The sequence below is a fragment of the Petromyzon marinus genome, chromosome 1, assembly GCF_048934315.1.
Source record: "Petromyzon marinus isolate PM22_M1 ecotype Great Lakes invasive population chromosome 1, UKy_Petmar_22M1.pri1.0, whole genome shotgun sequence".
Taxonomy (NCBI): Eukaryota; Metazoa; Chordata; class Hyperoartia; order Petromyzontiformes; family Petromyzontidae; genus Petromyzon; species Petromyzon marinus.
In genome coordinates this window covers 11,623,696-11,636,225 of record NC_133667.1, presented here as the reverse complement: position 1 = coordinate 11,636,225, position 12,530 = coordinate 11,623,696, and the positions used below count along the sequence as shown (strand labels likewise).

The 12,530-nt window shown below is 48.8% G+C and overlaps 1 protein-coding gene across 2 annotated transcripts in view; it reads left to right on the top strand.

Moving 5' to 3' along the window:
- LOC142924012 (uncharacterized) overlaps positions 1 to 12,530 on the top strand; it is a 120,245-nt gene that overhangs the window by 23,129 nt on the left and 84,586 nt on the right. The window lies entirely within an intron of this gene.

Here is a 12,530-nt window from a genome sequence, read left to right as displayed (position 1 = left end):
GGGACAGTTTTGAAGGGTGCCATTATGGCAAGCCGTTCGTTATTTGACTTACCTTAACTAGCTATTTTAGATAGCTGTCCACTTTCCCTAGCTAGCTGCCCATATGATTCAGCTTGATAACATAAATTAGTTAACTAGCTGCCATTTTAACCAGCAAGCTGCCCTTACAACCAAAATAGCTGCACTAAAAAGCCAGCTGGTGAGACCGAGGGCTCGTCGTTTGTTGAGAGCTGAGTTAGCCGTTGACAAATCAATTATTAAAAATACACCGCGGTTTTGTTAAACATTAAAAAAAATATGCCAAAAGCTATATTTTTCATACACTAACGCATATATAAGAGGCCCAATCCATACTTAAAGATTAAGGAAAACCTCATTCATTTTTTCTATAGACCGTCTGTTTTTAAATCCACGGAAGTAGATAATGCTCACGTTGACATGCAAATTGTCGACAGCTCTTACGAGGTATTTTTACTCTCCTCCCCATCGATGGGGTGTGGCCTATGGGGTGTGGCCCCTCCCCATCGATGGGGTGTGGCCTATGTGGTGTGGCCCCTCCCCATCTATGGGGTGTGGCCTATGTGGTGTGGCCCCTCCCCATCGATGGGGTGTGGCCTATGTGGTGTGGCCCCTCCCCATCGATGGGGTGTGGCCTATGGGGTGTGGCCCCTCCCCATCGATGGGGTGTGGCCTATGTGCGTAGTCTCCACCAAGTCATTTCACTGACTTATCAGAAACCTTTGTTGGTTGTTTTGCCGATGAAAAATAAGTTATCTTTTGAATTTCAAGCAACATAATTATCTCTGTGTCAGGCAGGTATACAAGACATTTCTTGGTAGTAAAAGCCACAGACAGATGCCTGTTTTGCTTGCTTGGCATGCCACAGTAATATATTCATAGATTTTTTTTTATCTTGTTCTAAAACAAGAGCCTTTTTAAAGGCTATTTCAACAATCCCTCCTAAGGGCTATTTTCTAACATCCTTTTTAAAGAGTTCGGGTTATTTTCTTTTATTTTTTCTCATTTATCTACTCAAAGCTGCCTTTAGGTACAAGTAGACAATAAAATACTACCACTCAATTGTATTTTCCAACAACAGTATTTTAAGGGTGTTGTCATTATTGATATATATTAATTCAATTATTATTCAATAAGTATTGAGGTATGCTCTAAATATATTCATATAAATAGCATTCTAGTTCTGAAATATGGTCCATAAACTCTGGAATAGCGGTGCTTCCAAAAGGAAAGCCAAACAAGAAAAGGAGGAAAGAGAGGCAGCTTTGCTTCAAAGTGTTCCACTCATTGCCAACGCCTTTCAAAAAACCCTCCGATAGTAATACTGATGACAACTGATGACAGCGGCACTATTATCAGCTGTGAGGTAGGAACCGGCACTAGTTCACTTTCCAGTAATGTTGTCACTCCCCCAGAGCCATCCTTTGAAGGTGAACCCTCAACAGCTAATGGTATACAAGAACCATCATTTCCACCTCAGGAGCAGTTGGGCAGTTCACAAGAATCAAATCAGCAATCAAGCCATTCCTGGTGCTATGAGGTCACTGACCCTGCATTATGACAAAGCACTTCCAGTGACATTGTTAAGTCAGTGCTTATTGAAAGAGGAGCAGTCCCCTTCCAAGACCACAGTGAAAAATACCCAGCCTCAGTCGCTTGGTGGAAAGACTAGAAGTTTCAACAATGAACTTCTGAACTGTATATTGCCAAATGGGCAGAAGATTTCTAGACAGTGGCTACTGTACTCATCCTCAACAGGTTGTGTGTAACTGTTTTGCATGCAAACTGTTCTCCAGCAAGCTCGGTGGCTTTAGACAGGGGTTTAGTGACTGGAAGCATTCTGAAAGAATAGGGGAACACGAAAAGAGTGCAGAACACAGATCATGCATACGTGCCTTGCACCAGCGGACAAAGGGCAATGCTATAGATGCAGATCTCATGCAGCAACTTGATGGGGAACGTAAATACCGGAGGGAAATTTTGAAAAAAGTTGTAGTAGTGATCAAGTTCTTGGGTGAAAGAGGACTTGCATTTAGGGGAGATGATGAACGGTTTGGGTCGACCCATAACGGTAATTTCCTTGGCATCCTAGAATTGCTATCACAATTAGACCCATACTTAGCTGAACTTATTAAAAAGTTTGTCGGAAAAGGAAGAGGCACAGTGTCATATTTGTCATCGACAATACGTGAAGAACTCATTGAGCGAATGGGTCATAAACCTCGCCAAACAATAGCAGATGAGATTCGGGATGCCGAATACTTTTCAATAATTGTTGACTCCACCCCAGACCTGTCACGTGTGGACCAATTGACGTTCGTATTCCAGTTTGTTAACAGCAGCGGGAATGTGGTGGAGCGATTCCTGGGCTTTGAGCCAACTGAGAGCCACACTGGAAAAAGTTGAGCAGACTGCGTGACTTTGATGGTGGAGGGCCTTGGGTTGGACCTCTCAAACTGTAGAGGTCAGTCATATGACAATGCAAGCAACATATCAGGAAAATACAATGGGCTACAGGCCCACCTGAAACAAAATAACCCTCTGATAGAGTATGTGCCTTGCGCAGCGCATTCACTTAACTTAGTTGGTGTTAACACCTTAGATGGCAGTAGCCTGGGGGCTGACGAGTTTTTTTTTAACACGTTGCAGCCACTGTACACATTTTGCTCTTCATCCACACACAGATGGGGGAAAGTCTTTCGGAAGACAGACGTCAGACTGACATTAAAATCGCTGTCCAGTACTCGGTGGAGTGCTCGGGCAGCGTCAACCAAGGCACTGTGGAGAAATGACGCCCACATTAGAGAGGCCTTCGGTGGTATGTGCAATGATGATAATGAGAAACGAAATACTCGAATTGAGGCCGCTGGACTACGTGCTAAATTGGACACCCTAGAGATGGTGTTCATGGCACATTTCTGGGACGTCACACTTGACCGGTTCCACGCAACAAGCATGCACCTACAGAAAAGTGACATTTACATCTCTGTAGCAGCACAGCTTTTGTCTTCGTTGAGGGATTTTGTGGCGGGACAGCGAGACCAGTTTGAGGCTTTTGAAAGGGCAGCCGGGTAACGTGACAGGTCAGTCATGTAAGCACGGTCTTCAGTGAAAGAGGAAACGCAAACCATTTGCAGATGAGAGCTCAAGAGCCAGGCGTGAAACAGAACTGTCGTCCCGACAGTTCTGTTCCTTCACCTGAAGAAGGCTACTTGTGTTGTGGCCGAAACGTCGTGATTTTTGTTGTTTTATTTTTTTCCTACGTGACTTTACCGAATAGAACCAAAGAGTATGGATCCTTGCAGTCACGAAAGCTTCAAATCTAGAATTTAATGTGGTCATTGATAAGCTAGTGGCGTGCTTTGAACATCGCTTGGACGCTTACAAGCATTTGACCAGTCTCTTTGGAGTTCTGTTTATGTCAGATCAGGTGTCTAACAGCGATGTCATAGTGGAAAAGGTAAATGCGCTGTCCGCTGCATATCCACCAGATCTGGACATGAACTTTGCCAATGAACTCATCCAATTCAAACTCTTTGGTTCTATTCGGTAAAGTCCTTGCAGTCACGAAAGCTTTAAATCTAGAATCATCAAATTCAAGTCTTTCATGTCTGACTCTGAGGGCGAGAAGTGCCCCAACTAAATTGCTTGAGACGTTGCAAGCACTTCATCCGCAGTCAGTGTTCCCCAATGTTTTCGTGGCACTTGGGTATTTTCTAACTTTGCCAGTGACAAACTGCCAGCTCGAGCGGACATTTTCCCTTTTAGGCAGAATAAAAAGAAAAATTAGCTGCGGAGTAGCATGTGCCAAACACGTCTCATCTCATTGCCACTTATGTCAATAGCGTCAGACTTTGTCAGACAGCTAGATTTTGACGATCTAGTGGATGATTTTGCGAGGAGGAAAGCAAGAAAGACACCAATATAGGACAGCGGGTGGAGGGGGGGGGGCCTCCAAAAGACACGTGCCCAGGGGCCTCACGTGACCATGATGCGGTCCTGCCTCGTGTGCCACAGCGCCGGCATTCGGAGGTGCCGCTCGCTAACAGCGTTTTGCCTCGGCAGTCTGTTAAAGGCTACACGTGGGAGTAGGATGTGTGAACGTCCCCACCGGGGGAGAACAAATGCGGCCGGGCGCGGTGGTGCTGGCCACCCACCCCCTCGTGTGCCACAGTGCCGGCCTTCTTAGGCGCTTCTACTCGCGTTCTGTCGAAGGCTCCACGTGGCAGTTTTGGCTTTGTGTTCGCCACCCCGCGTAGGAATCTGCGAGGTTAAACGAACGTTTACGTTTGGCGTTTTTTTGTTTTGTTACGCGCGTGCACGCCACCTTTGCCCATTTCCAATGGGACCCCTTCGTAACCCGTTCGGGTTTAAACCGCTTCAAGTGTTCAGGAGGCCACTTCAGCCGCAATCCGTTTGCCTGTCGCTGTCGGTCCCGGTGCGTCTGCGAGTTTTTCGACCTATCCTGATCGATCGTTCCTCTTGCCTACTCCCACGAGCTTGAATGCCGATTAATACAAATAAATATAATTCGCCTTTTCGATTTGTCGACGACCAGTTGTGACGTCTAACAAAATGGCGCGGGCGGGGTGGGTGGGGGACAGTCGCTAACGGTGTGTGCAGGGAGGGGGGGAGTGCGGAATGTGGACGCGAATGGCGACCACAGTGGCGAGGCGATGGCATCTCTTTCGCCCGGTAACACAGGAGGTGTCGTCGGTTCGATCCCGACCCTGACGATGCCTGCTGCTGTATATTTGGAGTTTGCGATGTCGCTTCCTCTCTCTCATCATCATCATCACAGTTGCAACATGCTAACTACCTCGCCTGGTATACAGGAGGTCGTCGGTTCGATCCCGACCCTGACGATGCCTGCTGCTGTATATTTGGAGTTCGCGATGTCGCTTTCTCTCTCTCATCATCATCATCATAGTTGCAACATGCTAACTACCTCGCCTGGTATACAGGAGGTAGTGAGTACAATTCCAATTCTGACGATGCCTGCTGCTGTATATTCGGAGTTTGTAGTGTCTCTCTCTCTCTCTCCGCGTGGTCGCGTGGATTTTAGTCTCCGGGTCCTCCGGGTTTTCCCTCCACATTTAGAATCAACATCACGCGTTCAGATTATTTGGCTACCGCTATAGGTTTCCATACCGCGCGGTAAGCCACTTCATTGAGCTATCATAAGGTCTCTTCTGAAAAACAGCTACGTAGCTCAGTGGGCCTTACCTTGTAAAATAAAAATATAAACTACTTGAGTTTAGTCTATAGGTCTCTGTGTCTCTCGGGATCTCTCTGTATCGTCATGCATCTCGATGCGTTTAGAATATATATTTTTTTGCTGCTATACATTTCCACGTGACGATAATCCACTTTCGCTGAGCTGTGACCATTTGGGAGAGCCAAGGTCGCTTTTAAAAACGAGCTACTTTTATCTCAGTGGGCCTTACCTGGAAATGTTAACTACTTCGTCTGGTATGCAGGAGGTCGTGGGCTCGCGATCGTGACCCCGACCCTGCCTGCTGTATATTTGGAATTTGCGGTGTCTCCCTCTCTCTTTTTTTCTTATGATCAGAGGAAACAAGAAGATGCTCGGTGTAGTCGGCACTTTTTAAATGAAAGATTTCACAATAGATTTCACGCTCTGCTCTTCCCACCCCTTCCCTCTCTCTCTACCCCCTCTCTCTACCCCCCCCCCCCCCCTCTCTCTACCCCCTCTCTCCCTACTCCATGTCTATGTTCCCTCCATGTTTTCTATGTAATATTTGTAATATTATAATGTTATTTATTTCTTTATAAATATTTTTTTCCGACAAGTGCCGCATCTGCACCCGGCCCTTCTCGCAGTCCTACGGCCTCCGACGGGTAGCTCAGATCAGCACGCAGAGCTCTCCGTCATCTGCCACCGAGCACGCGGCCCTCCTCCAATGCCCTCCCTCCCCGTGGTCGCGTGGATCTTCGTCTCCGGGTCCTTTCGGGGGTTTCCCCTCCACGTTTAGAATCGACGTCACGCGTCTTGCAGAGTTATTTGGCTGCTGCTAGAAATGCCCACGTGACCGGGGACGCGCCACTTCGTTGAGCTGTGATCATTCGTGGTCGCCAAGGTCACGTCTGAAAAACGAGCTACACGGAGCTCACGTGGGTTACCTTACCTGGTGAAATAAAATAATAAATAGATGATAGTTTATACATCCATCTCTCCCGGGCTTGTAGCTCCGCCGCTCCATCTCTGATCTCGTCTCACCTGCGTCTCCTCCTGTCCACCTCGCTCGCTCTCTCTGCATTATAAATATCCACGCGATGATATGCCACTCTGTTGAGCTATCACTTGCGATAGTCAGGTAGCTTCTCCATAATAGAGGTGTTTTTTTTGGGGTTAGATCGCGTAAATGTATAAATGTGTCGTTAAAACCCGCCACCACCACCCGACACAGACAATTAGTAAGGGTTGTCACGTAAACAGAACGTGGCCAATTCGTCACTAGTACAGCACGCTGGTGGAGTGTAGTGTATAGTGTGGTGTGTAGTAGTGTAGTGTATTGTGTATAGTAGTGTAGTGTATAGTGTAGTGTATAGTAGTGTAGTGTGTAGTAGTGTAGTGTATTGTGTAGTATATAGTAGTGTAGTGTATAGTGTCGTGTGTGGTAGTGTAGTGTATTGTGTATAGTAGTGTCGTGTATGGTGTAGTGTATAGTGTAGTATACTAGTACGGCACACCGGTGTATTGGAGAGCCAAGCCACAAACATTTACAATCTGAGGTACGACGTTTCGCCAGTAATTACAACCAGCTTCATCAGGCGACAGCCAGATTTGTAGAGAGGTCCACCTGTTTTGTTCCTTACATAGAGGCGTAGATGTGGTGACCACGCTTCTGCACTCTTGCACAATGTGGGGGGGGATGATTACTGAGGCAACGCACATTATGCAGGCCCTTTGAACTTGTCCTGTGTAGGGTGGTGGTGGGTTTTAACGACACACTTTTATTTTTACGCAATCTCACCCCAAACGCCTCTATGATGGATGATATTGGTCGCGAAGGCCTACCACGTGTCGAACTCAGGTAGCTTCTGCAAAAAAAAAACGACGTGAATACTCTCAGGTCGCATCTGGAAAAGAGCAATGCAGCTGAGTGAGCCTTACTTGGTAAAATAAAAAAAAACAGTTTAGTTTTAAGTTTATACTCTTGGGTCTTTCGGTAAAGTCACGTCGATATAAAAAATAAAAATCACGACGTTTCGATCGCAACACAAGCAATCGTCTTCAAGGTGAAACAAACTCCTTTTAAAACGGTTATTTTTTTAAACAACTGTTTTATTATTAACAACATTCGTTTAACTCGCGGTCTTTGAGAAGTGCGTCAATGGCGCCTGAGACACGTGGCGCGCCTGCGTTTGGTGCGAGCCGATTGCACAGCTTAGGGACCGCGGCGTTTGTGACCGACACACAAATATATATGTAAATAATAAGCCGTCCATATAAAATGTCAATTGCTTTAAAGTAGCGAATTCATTGATTAATTGGTGCCGATTTTGATACAGGCGTGCATTGTCACAGGATCTGAGTACCGTGTGCAAAATGTGGAATTGATTGGACAACGGGAAGTGGACGACATTCTGATTACAAGATTTGACCACGACAAACACGGGCGTCAAGTGAAGTAAAACCCCTGAAAAATAGAGCAGGCGAACTGCGGAGACAGGAGAAATACAGCGGCAGAGCCGCTGCTGCTGCTGCTGCTGCAGCAGCTGCTGCAGCAAGAGGTCATATAGGTTTGAGACTGGGTGCAACACAAAGGCAAGTGGGCGGGGCTAGAGATGGAATTTGCATGTAGACGTCAGATCGGAGAGCCTCGATAACACCGAGAGATTAGAGATTAGCATGTCAGTGTTGAGACGGCTCCCGCAGCAGCGGCTGTGTGTTCATGAGAATGTTGGCATGTCAGCGTCAGAGAACCGGGCACATCGCCACCCCGTGGGCAGCGGTCAAAGCCGCGGCTTTGACCGCTGCGCTGTGAGAGGCCAGCGTGTCAACGCAGGAGAACGGCGGTGGCCGGTGCCAGCGAGACATTCAGCCGATTAAACAACGAGAACGCCCGTGCGTTCGGGTGCGCGGATCGCAGCTCCGCGGACATCCAACTTAAATCCCCGCCTGTTTCTCTCACTCATTCACCACGCGATGTAGCATTGGGGCCGGGCCACCAGAGCCGCCCAACGTAGATGAGCTGTAGTTTTTAGTCTCTATCACGGGTCCTTTTTTTGCCCGCATCAAAGAATTAAAAGTAAAAATAATAATAGTTATTTCCCCCCCCCCCTTTGCTGGCAATAATACAGGCGTTGTGTTGAGATGTTCAAACACCAAACAGACGATAACTTGCGCAAGGAATCAAGGACTGCGTGAACCACGCACAGTGCCTGTGGTGAACATGCAAAACAAACCCTGATCATAATGTATGGGGGGATTGTCTTTGATCGGCCTACACCGAAGAGGTAAGCAGCCTTCTCTGTGGCCCAGTCTCACCACCGGTGTCAGACCAGCGGACGACGCCCACAAGGCAAACAGTACAGAGACAATGCCACACGTATCGGAGCGTTTAGAGCTCGGGGTGAGCAGCTACAGCGTGGGATGCCATTCATTTATTGTCAGTTGTCAAAGTACGAACAATAAGTATATCCTATTTTACTCTTTGCTGGCAATAGAACAGGCGTTGTGTTAAGATGTTCAAGCAACCAATGAGACGATAACTATTTTGCAAGGAATCAAAGACTGCACATTAACCACGCACAGGACTTATGGTGACCATCCAAACAAACCCTGACAATAATAATGTATGGGGGCATTGTCTTTGTGACTTTTTGGCCTACACCAGAGGCAGCAGCCTTCTCTGTGGCCCAGTCTCACCACCGGTGTCAGACCAGAGGACGACCGCCCACAAGGCGAACAGTACAGAGACAACGCCACACCTATCGGAGCATTTAGAGCTCGGGGGTGAGCAGCTACAGCGTGGGATACCTTTGAGTCTGCATGTTCACCGCAAGTACCGTGTGTGGTTCATACAGTATTCGATTCATTGGGGGAAAAAAACAGGTATTTAATTGGTGTTTGAACATCTTAACACCTCCCATTGTATTGCCAGCAAAGGGTAAAAAAAAACACCCTAATTTAATTTTTCGACGTTTTTAATTTCGTTTCTCGAGAGCCTCCCTGTCGGTCGTCTGGGTCGAGACACTTTCCCATCGCCTTTGGATCGGCGGGGTCCTTAGGCACCCGCTAGACTTCAACACCATCGACTGAGAAGTTGAATCCCCACCTCCCCCCTCTCACCCTCTCTCTCGCTCCGTTTGCTGCATGCGCCACGCGATGTAGCACTGGGGCTGGGCCGCCAGAGCTGATCAGCGTGGGTGTTCTGCAGCGTGGTTTGCGAGCGCCCATCCATCGTCGCTAGTTTGGGTCGAGACACTTCCCCGTATGCCCTGGAGCACGGGATCCTGAGGAGCGCGGGATCCTTAGGCACACGGTGAACTTCAGTACCATGGACAGCGAGCTTGAATCCTCATCTCTCTCTATCTCTCTCGCTCCGTTTGCTGCATGCGCCACGCGATGTATGGCACTGGGGCTGGTCCACCGGAGCTGATCAGCGTGGGTGTTCTGTAGCGTGGTTTGCGAGCGCCGGTCCATCGTCGCTAGTTTGGGTCGAGACATTTCCCCATCGCCTCTCGATTCGCACGGTGCATGCCGGCGCTCCGTGGATTTCAGCACCATGGACAGCGTCGATGGCCTCCCCCATTCAACCAGCTCCATATTTGTCAACACTGGGAACGGGTCAAGCCGTTGCTTGCTCTGCGCCAATGTTGTAGGTGCAGTGGCTCTTAAATCGTTCACTGCAGCCTGGCACCCCTTTGGTCATCTCATCCGTTGACTTTAGTTGCTGTCTTGCAATGTTAATAAGTACGCCAGGGGTTTGATGAAACAAAGTAAGTTGTTACATGAGTGCCCGTGGTTTTAATAACAAACAAACAAAAATCTGGCCACGTCTCGCATCCCCCCCGGATAGGGGCACCAGCCACCCCCCCAGGATACGGGCACCAGCCACCCCCCCAGGATACGGGCACCAGCCATCCAAACAGGATACGGGCACCAGCCACCCCCCCCCCCCCCCCCCAGGATACGGGCACCAGCCACCCCCCAGGATATGGGCACCAGCCACCCCCCAGGATACGGGCACCAGCCATCCCCTAGGATACGGGCACCAGCCACCCCCCCAGGATACGGGCACCAGCCACCCCCCCAGGATAGGGGCACCAGCCACCCCCTAGGATACGGGCACCAGCCATCCCCCAGGATACGGGCACCCGCAGCGCTAAGAGCCGCCGGTGTGGTAAACGTGACACCCGACACAGCGCAGCCTTCAACCAACGGGAGTCGTTACCTTCCCCAGGCACGAGAGACGCGCGCGTAGCTCGTCGACGATTCCCTTCACTCCGAGAGTGTGGAGCTCTACTCGCACCCCCATAGCACCTCGCGTACCTGATGATGCGTAAGGTAACTTCGCGGCAAATGTTACGATTTCGTCAAGAGGGCGCCAGGGTGGCGAGGAGATGTTAACTACCTCGCCTGGTATACAGGAGGGTCCGTGGGGTTTATCCCGACCCCTGACGATGTCTAGTGCTGCTCTACATTTCGAGTTTTCGGTGTCTCTCTCTCTCTCTTCCTCATTAATCACCGTTGCGCGATGTTACCTACCTCGCCTGGTATACAGGAAGTCGTCGGTTCGATCCCGCCCCCTGATGATGCATGTTGCTGTATATTTGGCGCTTGCGGTGTCTCTCTCTCGCTCTCTCATCCTCATTAATCACCGTTGCGCGATGTTACCTACCTCGCCTGGTATACAGGAAGTCGTCGGTTCGATCCCGCCCCCTGATGATGCATGTTGCTGTATATTTGGCGCTTGCGGTGTCTCTCTCTCTCTCTCTCCCCGTCGTCCTTGTGGACTTTCCTCCGGGTCCTCCGCTTTTTCCCTCCACATTTAGAAACACGCGTTTAGAAGTATTTGCCTGATGTGAATGTCCACGCAACGATAAGCCACTTCGTTGAGCTATCACTTGCGATGGCCAGGTCGCTACGTGGCTCAGTGGGCCTTACCTGGTGAAATATAATGTAGTTTATAGTGACTTCAAGCTTTCGTGACTGCAGGAATTCTTATTCGGTAAAGTCACGTAGATCGGTTACCAACCTATCTACGTGACTTTACTGAAAGACCCAAAGAATAGTTTATATTTCGATTTAAAGCTTTCGTGACTGCAAGGATTCATCTTCTTTGGTTCTTTCGGTAAAGTCACGTAGAATGAGAATGAAATAATAAATTGATAAAATAAAATAATGCAATAATATTCTCACGACGTTTCGGCCACAACACAAGCGGCCTTCATCAGGTGAAGGGACGAGACTCCAGCGCTGTCCTCCAGACAGTCTCGTCCCTTCACCTGATGAAGGCCGCTTGTGTTGTGGCCGAAACGTCGTGAGAATATTATTGTTATTTTATTTGATCAATTTATTATTTTATTCTCATTCTACGTGACTTTACCGAAAGAACCAAAGAAGATGAATAGATTATAGTTTTAGGTTCCTTAACCCACTTTCCCTCCAGCCAATCACCTTGACACTTTCTCGAACGGATGCCAACCGACCTCCCCTGTCAATCATCCTCCAGTTCCCCACCCTTTACATTTTGTATTCCTCCCTCCAATTTCCCTACCTCTTACCAATCCCCCATTCAGGCCCCGTGAAGTGCCAATCAGAGTGCTTGTTTTTTTTAACATGCTAATCTCTCACATTAACATAGCCACTTCCGTGCCCTAATCGAGGAGGCCGCTCTCCTCCTATATTACAGTCACATGCTAATGTCTCACATTAACATAACTAGCCCCGCCCACTTCCTCATGACCCTTTGGGCTACACCCATTTCAAACCCTTTTAAAACCGTCGGCCTCAGCAGCAAACCGTCGCTTTCCCAACCTGATGACGGGACGCTTAGGTGTTGCGCCCCAGAAACGTCGCGATTTATTTTATTTTATACTCACGTGACTTTGCCGAAGAATATGGATTCCTACAGTCACGAAAGCTTCAAATCAAGATCGCTTGCTTTTAGCTTAATGTGGGGCACTAGTAGGGCTTTCGTGAGCTAATATCATCCATATTCGAGGTTTTGGTTTTGGGGTTCGCTCACGTGAATGTAAATTGTAAATATCGCGGGGTTCACTCTCCAACGCGTAAGCAGCGGAATTGGCCACGTCTTCTTCCGTACGCCACATGCCCCTCGCCCACCGAGTGGCCGCGCCCGGTTGGTTTGCCCGGGGGGGGGGTGCTTCGCCTTACTCTGGTTACTTGCCGACTGTCCGTGCCACGTGGTGCGGCAGCCACCGTCGTCGGCGTCGCTACGAGTGCACGCCCCAGGCGGGGAATCGCCTCGATGTTCACGCGAGGGTGACGATGCGCTCTTTCGTAGGCACGCGGCGCG